At 42.5% G+C, this 13,631-nt stretch overlaps 1 protein-coding gene across 5 annotated transcripts in view; it reads right to left on the bottom strand.

Moving 5' to 3' along the window:
• The window catches only part of MDGA2 (MAM domain containing glycosylphosphatidylinositol anchor 2), a 328,803-nt gene that overhangs the window by 35,774 nt on the left and 279,398 nt on the right, over positions 1-13,631 (bottom strand). The gene's annotated exons all lie outside the window — the stretch shown is intronic.

Here is a 13,631-nt window from a genome sequence, read left to right as displayed (position 1 = left end):
AAATAACAAGGCCAGCTGCAATGCACGCTCTGCCACACTTATCATCACTTGATTTTCCACTGCGCATCATGTAATATTGCTATTGATGACATCTCTCTTCTTTTCTAATATTTTCACGTGTGATCACTGGAACTGTCAAAACCCCACAAATGTTTCTGTGCTGAGTCTGTACCCGCTCTCCTGCAAGCACGGACACCAGCCACTGCCACAGCAAGGGGGCCCAAGAGGCCAGCACCGTGTGGCTTGCCTGCCTGGGCCAGGGACGTGCCGAGCCCATTAGCTAACAGTAATGACCTGGGCTTGTGACTGGCCTTCTTTACATTACCTTAAATTACCATTCTGTATGCCTCCTGCCATTCATTTTATTTATTTTACCTTGAATTACCATTCTGTATTTTGCCTGCCATTCATTTGATTTATTTTGTGTTTGCATCTTTGTGTAATTGGTTTTATTTGGTACAGGGAAAATCATCAAAACAAACAAACCAACAAAAACCCTCATTTCCTCTTTTTTTTTTTTTTTTTTTTTTTTTTTTTTTTTTTTTAAGGAACTAAATGTCCCTGAGTTGTTATTAATTAGGAACTTGGAGTCCAAAGACGCAGTGTGTTTTTCACGGACTACAAAATTGATGGATGCATGGTTCAGATGCCAGAAACAGCTGTCCATGATCCAAAACTATGGCTTGATATTTGCAAGATAAACAAATGGGAACAATTTAAGGAGTTCTGGAAGCTACAGGATCCAACAATTAAGCTATCTTTAATTATGCATCACAGCTGAAGTTTTAAAGACAGGATAACCCAGGAAATAGGAGAGGTCATTTTTGTCGGAGTAAAATCAAAATACAGCACAAATGCCTATTAAAAACTTGCTAATTACACTGCCTTCTGTTTTAATATTATTATTATTATTTTTTTAATATACAAATGAATGATGATAAAAACATCTTTTAAAATCTAAATTAGGCCACTTCGGTCCCCTTGCTAACTAAACTGTAATTTAGGGTATTCAGAGCTAGAAGGTCTTCCTCAGTGTTTCCTTACTTTTAATAACCTTACATGCAGGGACAAACTGTATTCATTAGGTGCAACTTTCTTTGATCGGAAAGGCAATAAAAACATACCTGTATTCACTTTCTCCTTTATGGCAGATCAGCTCCATACCAGTGCATGTATGGGTACAAGAACTGGGCTATGGCATGGACAGAAAAATTTATGCTCCATTTTGCAGCCAGTGCCTGTGCAGCTTTCATCAGAAACCCTTCTGCGAGCACATAATACAGATTTGAATATGTCTGAACCTGCATGCTGCTGAATGAAAATAGAAGTTAAAAATACAATAAAGCCAAATCGTGACCAAAGGAGACGTGCAAGTGACCTGCTCGGGGCAGTCTGAAGAGACTTGCTCATTATCAACCCACTGGTACTGCAGTCTTCCGCAGACTAAAAATAAAGAAAAGTAGGAAGCTTAATTTTTTTGTATAACAAGCTTGAACAAGTTAGTCTCAGGCATATAGGTACAGGCTAACTTTTTACATCTTGTTTAAAGTGGAGTGGTTGGTTTTCTAGGTCACCTGGGCTGCAGCGGTGTGGGGATGGTGGCTATCACCCACAGAGAAGTGCATCAACCACCGAAATCGGAGCCACGGGAACTTCACTTCTTCTCCAGGGAAGTCTCACGCATTTCACTTGTTTTCATCCTGCTGGTAGCAAATATCAGAGATTTGGAAGCACTCGCTTATCGCTGCTTGAATGTTTGTGCAGCTTGGGATACACTAACAGGTCTCATTTATAAAAATCTGCCTGGACCTGTCTTCAGTGAAAGGCAAGTCACGGAAACGAAGCACCTCCACGTGGTGCCTCGATGGCACCAGAACTGCTCAGAGCAGCTGCACCCTGCCAGCAGAGAGCTGCAGCCAAGGCCACCACTGCCACCCACTTAGGAGCGGCTTTAGAAGAACACAACAATATTTGCAGCCAGGCAAACCCAGGCAAAAAAAATATTTAAACTCAGGTGAAGTGAAACATTTGCTGAGTGAAGTGAGAGCTTTAAGTTAAGGTCCAAAAGTTCACTGTGGGTTTGATCCAGGCAGATGTTACTCTCTGTTATATAGAAGCTGAGTGGCCTTTGGGACCATTTTGGTACGCAATTTGAAAACATATAGGAGAACATCAAGGAAATTCAACATGTAGGGTTTTGTGGCCTTTTAGCACAAAATCCTGATTTTTTCTGTGCTCCTAACACAGCACATGCTGTGCTCTATGTTTGCTAATTTATTTCACGACCTTCAGACTCTCCCTGTTACCGAACTGCGCTTCATGACTGCAGGTTTAATGGAAGCAACTACTGGAGTGTTGGCCAACTCCAAAGTCTGACCAGGGACACATGAAGGATGCTTTGAAATACAAAAACTTGGAAGAATCTGAGTCGCCATTTCCAAAGCCAAATCCAAAGCTGAAATACATTAATGTCAGATTATTCTCCAGAGAGCAATTAATGAGATGGAAAAATGTTCCTTATGCGCAGACAACATCTTGGCAGACCTCGGCACCTTCAGAAGCCAGCGAAGGGTGACCAAAGCTATGCAGTCACCACGAGGAAAGACACACAAGGTTGTCCCCATCATCCAACTGGAGGGCTGGGCAGGATAGTTATAAACAATGCTGTGTGATTTGTGATTCTTTATGAACCTGTGTGTGCAACACTGACTCTGAGCAATGGAAACTCCCTATAGTTTACACTGCTTTTTCGACACCTGCTACATGCAGAAGGATTTATAGTCTTTTGAGTTGCACAGAAGCAAAATAGCTACTCTGATAGTGTCACACATTTCAGTTTTACTATTCTTTAGTCTGAATACATCCTCACTCCATGACTTAAACCAAACAAGCAACTACCAGTCTTCATTAATAACAAAGTGTACGCATCAGCTAACCCTACGCACAGTGCCAACAGGGTCAGAGCTTGGATACCCAGAGCTTACCCAGAGGTTGAATAAAAACATGAGCACCACTAACAAGACAAATATAAAAAACATTTTCAAATGAACAACTTTTCTTCTGGTGGATCTTAGTGACAAAAATGCACTTGGAATTGTAATGTCCAGCCGTGGTCTCCCCAAAGCACAATGAGTATCTTCACCCCTACCCTCGCTAACCCTTTTAGGTATAACCATGCCAAAGCTTGGGTTGTACCACTGAGGGTGGATTTTGTCTGCTGGCAGAGCAGATCCTGGTCTGCAGTGTCCCAGGGGACAGAATTCTTCAATGCACAGGGGCAGGAAGATGGAGCCGAGTGTCCACTCACTGCAACAAAGATGGATTTACGGCTAAATGCAGAACTGCCCTGCTGCCTTTGCCAGAAGCAAAGTTTAAGTAATTCCTTCCTTCCTCAGCAGAATAAATCGAGGCTCATCCTCACTTCTCACAGTGCAGTGTCCCGGGGCTCTGCAGCCCCCACACACTGGGTGAGAGACCCTCTGGAGGTGCCAGTAAATCCACTGCATGCCTTGTGCAAGGGGTGTACACTGCAAGTCCTCCAAGTAAAGGCACAATTTCAGAGTTTAATGGAAAGTGTTGAAGCACCTGCTGACTGAAAGCAGGCCGCATTATTTTGCTCTCAGGAAAAGGTCACAGTGTGGACTTCTCAACTGTGTGGACTCAGATCAGACACAGCCTTGCATGTGATGACACTGCACTCAAGTACGTACCTTTCTCCTCTTCCTTAAAGAAAGGCTAAAATGTGATATAAGCCAGCAGAATCCATTTTAGGACTTTAAAAGTGGCTGAGTCCCAGATGAATTCACACAAGTCTATGGGATTAAACAAGAGCTGCCCTGTTCATTCCCCACCCCAGCGGCACAGGGCTTCCCACTCTTGCCTAACTGCTAGCCAGCTCTCAAAAGAGGTTTTCAATTTTTAATCCCCGTTTTGTTAGGCATTCACAAAAGGCAGGTTAATTATTAGAACCATGTTAAGGATGGCTTTAAGGGAAAGTTTCTCATTCTTTCAGTGACAGAGCGAAGCAGAAGTTCACACACCGGGACCTGCCACTCTCACTCGTCAGAGTGCAGGGCACAGCAGCGGGGGCAAGCTGGGCACTGCCAGAAGTGCTGCCGCCAGCAGCAGGGATGTGGTCCTGCATGTCAAACAGCAGCTTGCCTGCAGTGGCCACATCACTGCTTTTAGCAGGGCAACTAGAGAGAGAATTACCAAAGTCAAAAATCAGGATCCAAAATCCAAAATCAGGATTTAGTCCCTAAGTTTAAGCTAAACACTTTACGCTTGTAAGAACAACTACATTGCCGTGATCGGGAAAGTATCCCAGGACAAATTTCATATTTCAGCGATGATGACTTGGCTGAGCATACCACAGTGCTACAACCTTCCTTGGTTGGATCCTGAACGGCACACAGCACACTACTGTCACTAGTGAGCTAATTCATTTTTTTTTTTTTTGTGATTTCTAAAAGCTATTTATGAATGACATTTTTTTTTTTCCATACAAAATAATTACATGGTGACAAGTCAATGAATGTGGCTGCAATCAGGATGACAAACCCAACCCTTTTAAAGCATGGCATGCTGGAGCTTTACTCTTTAGCGTTCACAGTGAACGCGCTGGGTTGTCTCGGTAAATGAACTGGAAAAACAAGACTGCATTTTAAGCAACCTACATGAATCTCTGCATAAATAGATCAAGGGGTAATAATGCAATAAGACAAGCGCGTGATGCCAACGTGCATTTTCAAGGAAAGCAAACATACTGATTTTGTTTAAGTTTTTAAGTAAGAATGATTTTTTTTTTTTTTTGCCAAAAAATAACAGCTCAACTGTCAGATAAGAACGTTTCAACAAACCATTTCTTAAACACTTAAGACAATCACTGCATGAGAGGAAAGGAAATAGCCACTAGATTTTTAATGAAGTTCTCAAAATGTAACTGTGATGCTTTAAATCAGCTCCAAAACACAGACGCATTGCAGTAGGGTGTTGATTTGCTTATTGAATGGCAATATGGTTTGTATTCGATTTAAATATATGTATGGTTCAGAAAATAAAGAGTTCTCTAACAGCAAAAGAATGGATGGAACAGTTGTCTTTAGGGCCAGATCACTCATCCCAGCAGTATATGGTTTCTGTAATGCACATTACTTGAGGAAAACACTTAGTGCATACGCTAGCTAATACATTGTGATTTGGCTAAATGTCCCTCATCTAGGAGCAAGCAAAGTCTGTTTAAGGAATTGCCAATCTAACTACATTCTTTAAAAAAAGAATGAATCTCATTTACCATCCCTTTTCTTCAAATGGAAATAAAACTTGCACAAGCCTCACAAAAACAAAGAAATCCTTCCTGGTCTCAGTTGTGCCAACAGAAACAATACATCTTTGTGGACTGGGAAAAGGTTTGGTTTCTTAACGGCACTACTATTTTTTATCGGTAAAAATTATGTTTTAACCTTTTATTTTTTCTTCTGAAATTGTATAGATCTGTTTCAGCAAGGACAGAATTTCTGGTGCGAGACAGGGAGACCATGCCCAGCCCCAAATGCCCCAGTGTCTGGCAGGCAGCTGGGATCCCTAAGCCATCCACTGAGGAGCACACAAAGGCCCAGATGGGTCTGCAGATACACTGCACACCACAGTCCAGCATGAGGGTCCTGGTGTCCCTCTCGGTGACATGGGACACCCAGATTTCAGGCTGCCTGTGCAACTCCAGTGAAGCGCCTCTAAGCGTGAATCAGGATGCTGCCTTTAAATATGCAGAGGTAAAAGTCCCTTTCCCAAGGCAAGCCCTACCAGCACTGAGTATTTCTGACCATTCTCCACGTTTCAGTTTCCTAAACTCATCTCAGAGAGAAGTGGTGCCAATGGGTTCACTGCAGCCCATGAAATAAGGGCTGCGGGGCTGTATCCTGCTGACATGGGGAGAACACAGCGGGTGCCCTTAGGGCTGGTCTTGCATGTGGGACAGCAAAGAAGATGCAAGGATACAGGTGGAGCCATCACAAGGAAAAAGGTGAGGCTCATTCAGAGAGCAACACTTCCAGAGCCGGTCTGAGAGCTCAGTCCTGGCATTATTTAATTTGGGGGCACTTGGTGATCTCAGGAGTGGGGCTCTTTGAGTGCCTCCTGTGTGTGTGGATGCCGTGGCTGGGGCTGCTGCTCAAGGGACCTTAAAATCCATCCAGTTCCAGCCCCCTGTGTCAGGGCCTCACTGCCCTCTGAGGGAAGAACTTCTGCCTTATATCTAGTCTAAATCTACCTTATTCTAGTATAAAACCATTCCTAGGCATCTGAAACTATCTTCACTAAAGAGAATGCTTCCTTCATCTAAATTAAATTTCTGTAACACTCACAGGCCCCTTCCAATACTAAGTTATAGCTGCAGTTATTTGTGCTATCTTTTACTATGTTGAAAAGAACACTGCATGCCAAGCACAACTCTTTACTTGTCATGCATTTGCTCGATGACATATGACTTAATTTTTTGTGTAGATCTTCAGTTTTCAAAGATTCATTCCTCTATTTTGCAAATCCTTTAATATTTTTGAGAAACGGTATGACATCGTACGGAAACAACACAAACAAAACCAATGTTGTCACTTACAGGCATTTTTTGAGACACTTTTGCATTACAGGAATGTATAGTTTCTTCTGGAGGGGTGCCCACCTGGCTCAGCAACTTGCAGAAAACCCCTGGGCTGGACACTGAGGATGAAACGCGCTGCTCAGCCACACATGGCTCTGACTGCACCACTCCCAGCCAGAGCTGTGCTTCAGTGCACACATGGGTACACCTGCAAAGGGAGCCTCTACCCTACCTCAAGTGTTTAAATGTAGTCAAAAGCAAGTAACTTGTTTACAGAAATAAATTCCTCTAGCTTGAGTAATTCTCTCACTAAATTGCTCTTCAATTCAATCCATTTTCTCCTGCATCTTCCCTAAAGTTTGACTGATGCACTGCATTTGTCAGCAGTAATCAATTCATACTGCAGATTTTCCTGCTGAGCCAGAGTAAATGAGAACCGAGTGTGACAACCATGCACTGACCAAAGCACTACGGACTCGGGCAATGCTGGGTGGGAGCTCAGAGTGCTGAGTACGAGCTTGTCTCTACTCTTTTTCACTGAAGTGAAAGGTGCAGTGAAAGCCTCAGGCTACATTCCTGTCTCTGCCTCGAGCACATGAGTGTAGTGACCACCTCCTGCCCAGGGAGGGTTTGTTCTTTAGGAAATTACTGCTTGCATGTTGCTGGAAGAAGTCAAGAAGGAGACTTGGCCATGGAGCTCCCTGGCTCAGGAGGGGGTTTCACAGACCTGGCTACAAAGTCAGAGAATTCATACACTTTGCCCCATTAACAAGTTTTTTCTTTTCTTTTTGTTTAGTTTAGTTTTGTTTTTTTGATTAATGTGATCTTGCCTTTAAATTTTTTCCATAATGATGTCTTTCTCCTTATCCCATCCACATGCTGTCAGAGTACTGGTGGGGCCCTCCGGATCTGCTGCACCTCTATTCCCCATCAGATTTGACCCAAATGAAGAGCTGGGTTCCGAAACCACTGAGAGTGACAGTAGGACAGATGGACAGACACAGGCAGGAAAGTCTTCTGGGTCTTGTTTCTTTAAGAAGCCAGGCCAAAAAGTTAATGTAAATTAGGTACTGAAATCGGTAATGAAATAGCAAGAGTTTATTTCAGTTTGCTCATATAACAAAAACCCAACCAAGGCAGTCCCAGCAGGCAGCAATTGTGTTGATCCAATGACTATGTCAAATTTTGCTGAAAGTTTTTTTGTGAAGAAAAGGAGTTCTGCTTTATGGTGCAAATTTTGTGCTAATGAGAATGGCCATATTCTGCCTGGGACTTCTGTTTGCATTGCTAGCAAACACAGCCAGCTACCTCCAACACAAGCACACCGGCAGCTCTGGGGACCCACAGCTCAACGCCCAATACAGGAGTGTGGATAAAGGCAGGAGCATCTTTGTCAGCCAGGACACCATGGGATCAGAGTCAGGACATCAGCACCTGACAGCAAAAGATGTATTTACGTATTTAACTTCTACCTCTGACTTCTTAAGTCATTACCATTTTTTTCCCCAAAAAATATGCATAGACATTTGCCTTATCTATCAGAAAATTGGGAGAAGTAGCCGTATTTTTTAAATGGCAACTAAAAGAATTTGGTACAACTCTCAAATGACAGCCCTCAGCTTGCTGTTTTGAAAGACAACCCTCGGTTCTGTGAAGAACAAGCATAACAAGCATCAGCATTGCAAACTGAAAATTGTAAAACAGAGCCATTGCTTCTCTAATTCAATTTACCAACCCCAAGAAAATCAATAAGAATCGTGCCTCTGAATGTTGCACTACTTTTTTTTTGCTAAATTCTCTGTCTCTAATTTCACAAGTGCAGATATAAGAGGAGAACAGCAAAGCCTCGTTTAGACTTCCTAAAGGAAATGCACGCTGTGAAGAAATCCTCAGAACAGCTATTTCCCTCTGCAGAAGAATGCTTAAAATGTTTCATGAAAACATTAGAAATATTCCCATATACATTTGAATTAGCCTTTTCAACTCTCCCACTTCCCCTGCTAAAATTAATTACTACAGATGTGAGTACTTATTTGTGAATGGCTCTGAATCAAATTTCTATATACATTTTGATGTACTGCTACTGTAAATTTTCTGTAGCATAACAAAAGAAAACACCAAGCTTGCAAACATCTTTCCCACTGCAATAGATTGATTTCGTGATGACAGCACCACGATCCTGATAGAAGGAATGTTTGCAAAATGAGTACCCATCAGGTGGGGGCCTTGAGTTTGCTAAAATACATAAATTTCTCATAAGTGGCTTTCATTCTAAGTATGTTATTTTAGTAAATACATGATTCCCATTCATCTATTTCCATTTTCACTCTACAGGCAGAAAAATGACACTTATTTTTCCTTGTGATTGCCTCTTCCCCTGATGGCACCTATCCTCTCCCAATCTTGACTTTCTTAGTTTCCCTGATTTGGCGTTAAACCAAGCTCTGTACTTTTCTCAAACAACTTCCCTAGAGCTCTCACTGTGGTTTCCCTCGGCGTTCCTTTAACCTCTGTTGAAAATGCTGAACAAGTTTCTTCCGTGTCGTGCTTTCCTACCATTAAATTATCCTCTTGTGCCCGAGACGTGCCTGTATTTTACTGCTAGTGACAAGGTATGTGACAGGATGCAGGCTCTGACAGAAATATGAAGCACTCTTCTGGTGACTCATACGAGGTGGAGCCTTGTAGCCCTATTCCAGGGACTTTAAGAAATTAAAGAAAGCCCCATGTGGCTGGCCACTGTGCTCACAGAATGCAAAGATGCCCAAATCCCTGTATTTTTAATAAATTACTACTTATTTTGGTCACTGCACCAGACAGATGGGGCCTGAAGGGGTCTTTGAAGTAATCAAACTGTGTGATTGCTGCATGGATGTGGTCCTGTAGAGCAGGTGACAGTAAACTAAAATAAAATGAATTTTAAAAAGTGCTGCTGGAGGCTTCTTAACAAGTAGTCTTCCCAGACTTGCTTGCTTCAAATCCAAGTGAAGGTGAGGTGGGTGGTTTGTTTATGCCTCCTTCCCTTTTTTATCATAATTCACTCAGAGTGAAGTTGATTTGGGAACAGAGAGAAATCTGCAGCCACTTCACGCGAGCAGTCTGGAGTCAAAGTTTGATGTCTTTGGAGGTTTTTCAAAGCAGTAAAGTGAGATCATTTTCCCAGACTCTCAATTTCAACTTTTTCTAGCTACAAGGTAATTCCAAGATTTTTGATTATCCCTCCCATCTCTCCATCACCTTCAAACCCCTCCACGACTATGTTGGGATTGCTGAGATGAATTCAGTTCATGTGCTCTTCTTCCTCTGCTGTCAGATCTGTATTTTCAAGCACAAATTGTATTGCCCACATGCTTTGACAAGTGACCATAGACTCTTACCTACTTCTCTTGACCGTGCCCTTCTCTATCCCCAATTTCCAACTCTCATACAAGACTGTGGTAATCATAAACGAGCATTTCAAAGGGACCTGCTTTGCTGCTCTATGCATTTCTTATTTTTTCTGCTCAAACTTGTGTTCAAATTTCCCCTTCACCAATGGGAACATTTTTAGGGAAGCTCTGAAGCACTAGAACAACGTGTTCCTCTGGGCTCAGGAATGTGTTCTCCTTCACTGCCAGCCTGGAAAAAGCTCCAAGTCTGTAACATTAACATTTTAAAATTTCATTTTATAAAAATAAGAGGTTTTATACAATGCTGAGTGCTTTAGATCCATTTTTGTATTTGCCTGACAGTTGCAGAAAACAATGCAAAGGATGTGCTTAATAATTAAAGTTTTAAAGGGCAAAGAAGCCTGATAATAAAGTACGGCTTAGCCAGGTTCTTTCTTCATTAAAAAGACAAATTGCTCTGCTAGGAATTATTAGCTTGTATAGCATTATAACAACAGGAAGATATTTCTGCTGGCTGGCATGTAGCAGGACTATAGAGGTGGAGATGCCTCTGCCTTGACCAGTTCAGATGAGCAAAGTTTTGAGAAATTTTGCTGGCAACAGAAACTAGAAACTGGCGAGAAGCTTCCAGTGCCAAAGGTGCAATACAGGCAAAAAGCAGGGGAAACTGGTGCTGAAGCAAAGGAGCTGGGCCACGCTGAGATCAGGGAAGGGTATGTGATGAAAAGAATTTTGTTCCGTTTGCCTCTCTCCAGCAAGGCAGGGAAGAAAGGCAAGCTGTGTGGAGCTAAGGTATCTGTATGTCTTCCATTAAGAGAATTTTATAGGTCTCCCCCCATGCCTTTATTTAAAGCTACAAACTGCCCATGAATCTCAGTGATGGTAGCAGTTTCTATGTCGAGTGTGTCCTGATGGCATGGCAGCGTGTGGTGGATGCTCCCTCCTGGGAGGATCCAGGAGGAGCAGCAATTATTTTAGAGCACTTTGCTTTCTCCTCTCTTCTGTTGTTGCATTTTGGGAATTCTTTCTGTAACAGGACTTTTTAAGAAGCACAGGGTTTTTCTAGTTGACACAGCACATGGAGAGTGGCCTCTCGGTGCTGGGCTTTAATTGGCTTTGAGGACGCTGAGCTGCAGAATCTGCCCCACCTGCTGCGACACAGCATCCAGCTGCTGAGCAGTGCACATGGTTCTGCTCCTCCTTAACAGTAGTCACTGCTAAAAAATGAGGCACCAACTATACAGCCATAGGGTTTCCTTGTCGAGTGAGTGTAAGAGCTGCTGTCTGTGTGCTTTTATAGGGCCTGGGGCCCTCAAGCCCACCTGGCTCCACCGGCCAGGAGCCAGCGCAGCTCTGTACCTCATCCATCCCAGTCCACTGAAATCCCACAAATCCCACAAGTATTCCCCAAATACTGCCTGGAGTCTTTCTTAAGTGAAGTGGAAATATAAGTCAGGTGTAGAGAAACAGGCCTTTGGACTCAGATGTTAACATTCTTAATACAAAACCCATTTACTAACAAAATAAAGGCAATGCCATTCAGCTGACCACAAGCAGATGCCAACACACCGACCCAATGGAGCCCACCAGCAATGTTTTGCAATGCGTTAGAAAATAAAAATGTTCAGAAATGTAGTCACATAAGAATAGCAAAACCCTGTCAAAAATGCACTGCTAACTCAAATAAATTATCTAAACACAGACGTTTCAGAGGGCAACGTGCTGGTAACAAGTAGCGGCAGGTGTCAGAGGAGGTAACGACTTTAATTATCACCCATCTTTTAGGGGGAATTACTGCAGTAATGGATGTGTGTCCGGATGGCTCACTGGTTTCTAAATTACCCAAATTTTAAACGTGGCTTCAGACAGAGGAAAGGAACGTGTTTTGATTAACCTGAGAGTGGATTGTTGAGGTAATTAAAGTAACTACTAATTTTAAGTACCAAAAATAGGTAATTAAAAGTAAGTTAAAATGAAATGGAAAAAAAAAAAAAAAAAAAAAAAAAAAAGAAGCTAAAGACCCTAATGCCACTAATTTCATTGTTATTATTTTTTTTACTTCAGCAAATTCTTTTTTACATTTAATAGTTCCTCTTGGGTACTGGGAGTAACAGAACTGATTTGTACCCAATGATGCAAAGAGTTGCATAAATATTTATTAAAAGTCACTGATTTTCATTCCAAATGAGTCAGATTCAGGCAGAAGCAGACTCTGAGCCAGCACCTGCCAGGTGTCAGAGCTGCTTGGGGACCTGTCCCAGGCAGCTCTACCACTGTGCCATGCAAAGCCCCATCCGCTCAGCATCAGCAACGTGCTCAACTTGGGTATTTGGTTTGCAGCTTGCTAAGCTCATCCCAGCAGGAGATCTGTGGGATAACAAAATACGTTGTGCACTCAAATTTTCGATATCTATATACATCTTCAAGAATTGGCCTTAATCCCTGTTTTCTATTCTCCCCACACAGACTATTATCTCAGGCATTGAACACCCAAACGTGTACTTTTCTCATTCAATCAATTCAAGTATTATTTAAGAAAGGCAAGCTCAACAGGAGGGTGCAAAACAAGACCCAAACAATATCTGGCGGATTGTCCCAGGTATGTAGTGAAACATCTTCATTTAATGGCAGCAGGCCCGGGCTGGGAGCTGGGGATGTGTGGGACATGGCACGGCACGGCACAGCTCGGCACAGCTCGAAACAGCTCGGCACAGCTTCCTCTCTGTGCTCACCTCGCTCTGCCAAAGGCTGGCAGCCCAGTGGGTAACAGGCGACTCGGAGGTGAGCGTGGTGGCCAAGGAGGCATCCATAGCAAGGAGCATCATTTCAAACAATGCATATTTTCCTTGAGAAAGCTTAGCAATGCCCAAAATCAAGCTGGCAACATCAGCGTCTGGCATATCTGTAGAGTTTCGCATGGACAGAACCTAGACAGGATCATGGATAAATGGTATGGCACATTTTTTGCCTTCAGAACACAGACTTTTTTTGTATGGACTTATCTGGAGGAAAGCACAAGCGTGAACAAACATTAGGTGCCCCATGAAGCAGAGTAAGGGAGAGGTGTTCCAATTTAATAATTGAGTTTAAGCAATGCACAAATTGGTTCTTTCAATTTAATTGACTATTAAAACTCAAGCTTTGTAGTGATCACTTTAAAAGAAGACATGATATTTTTCCTTTAAAGTTGTGACGGGGTGAATTAATGGTGATGACTATCAATTCCTCCGCAAGCAGGTTGGTCCCATACATCCTTAAGGGAGCCAAATCCCACTGATAAGTTCATCGCGAATCTACAAAGGCCCATCTGTGATCAGCTTTAATGTGGTCAAGGAAGATGTCAGTTCTCAAGGATCACTACACGTTTTGGTAGCAAAGCTACAGATATTCCTGTATGTATTAATTTACATGGAAGATCTAATATAAGATATATAGATACATAGAGATAAAAAAAAGTTTAATTTCATTGCAAGCTTCTTTTATGCAATCTTCCCAGTGTATCTTGAGCCGCAGCCTTTGCAAACCTGAGGAACAGCTTTTTAATCTCTGCATTTCACACTGGAAATGTGCAAATTAGTTTCCAGGATGTGCACACGGCAGACGACTACTCCTGCAAGATGGCAGCAAATCTTCCAGAAGGAGGAGAA

Source organism: Aythya ferina, assembly GCF_964211825.1.
Source record: "Aythya ferina genome assembly, chromosome: 5".
Classification (NCBI taxonomy): domain Eukaryota; kingdom Metazoa; phylum Chordata; class Aves; order Anseriformes; family Anatidae; genus Aythya; species Aythya ferina.
Note: the sequence above shows the minus strand (reverse complement) of the source record. Positions and strands in the feature narration are given on the sequence as shown.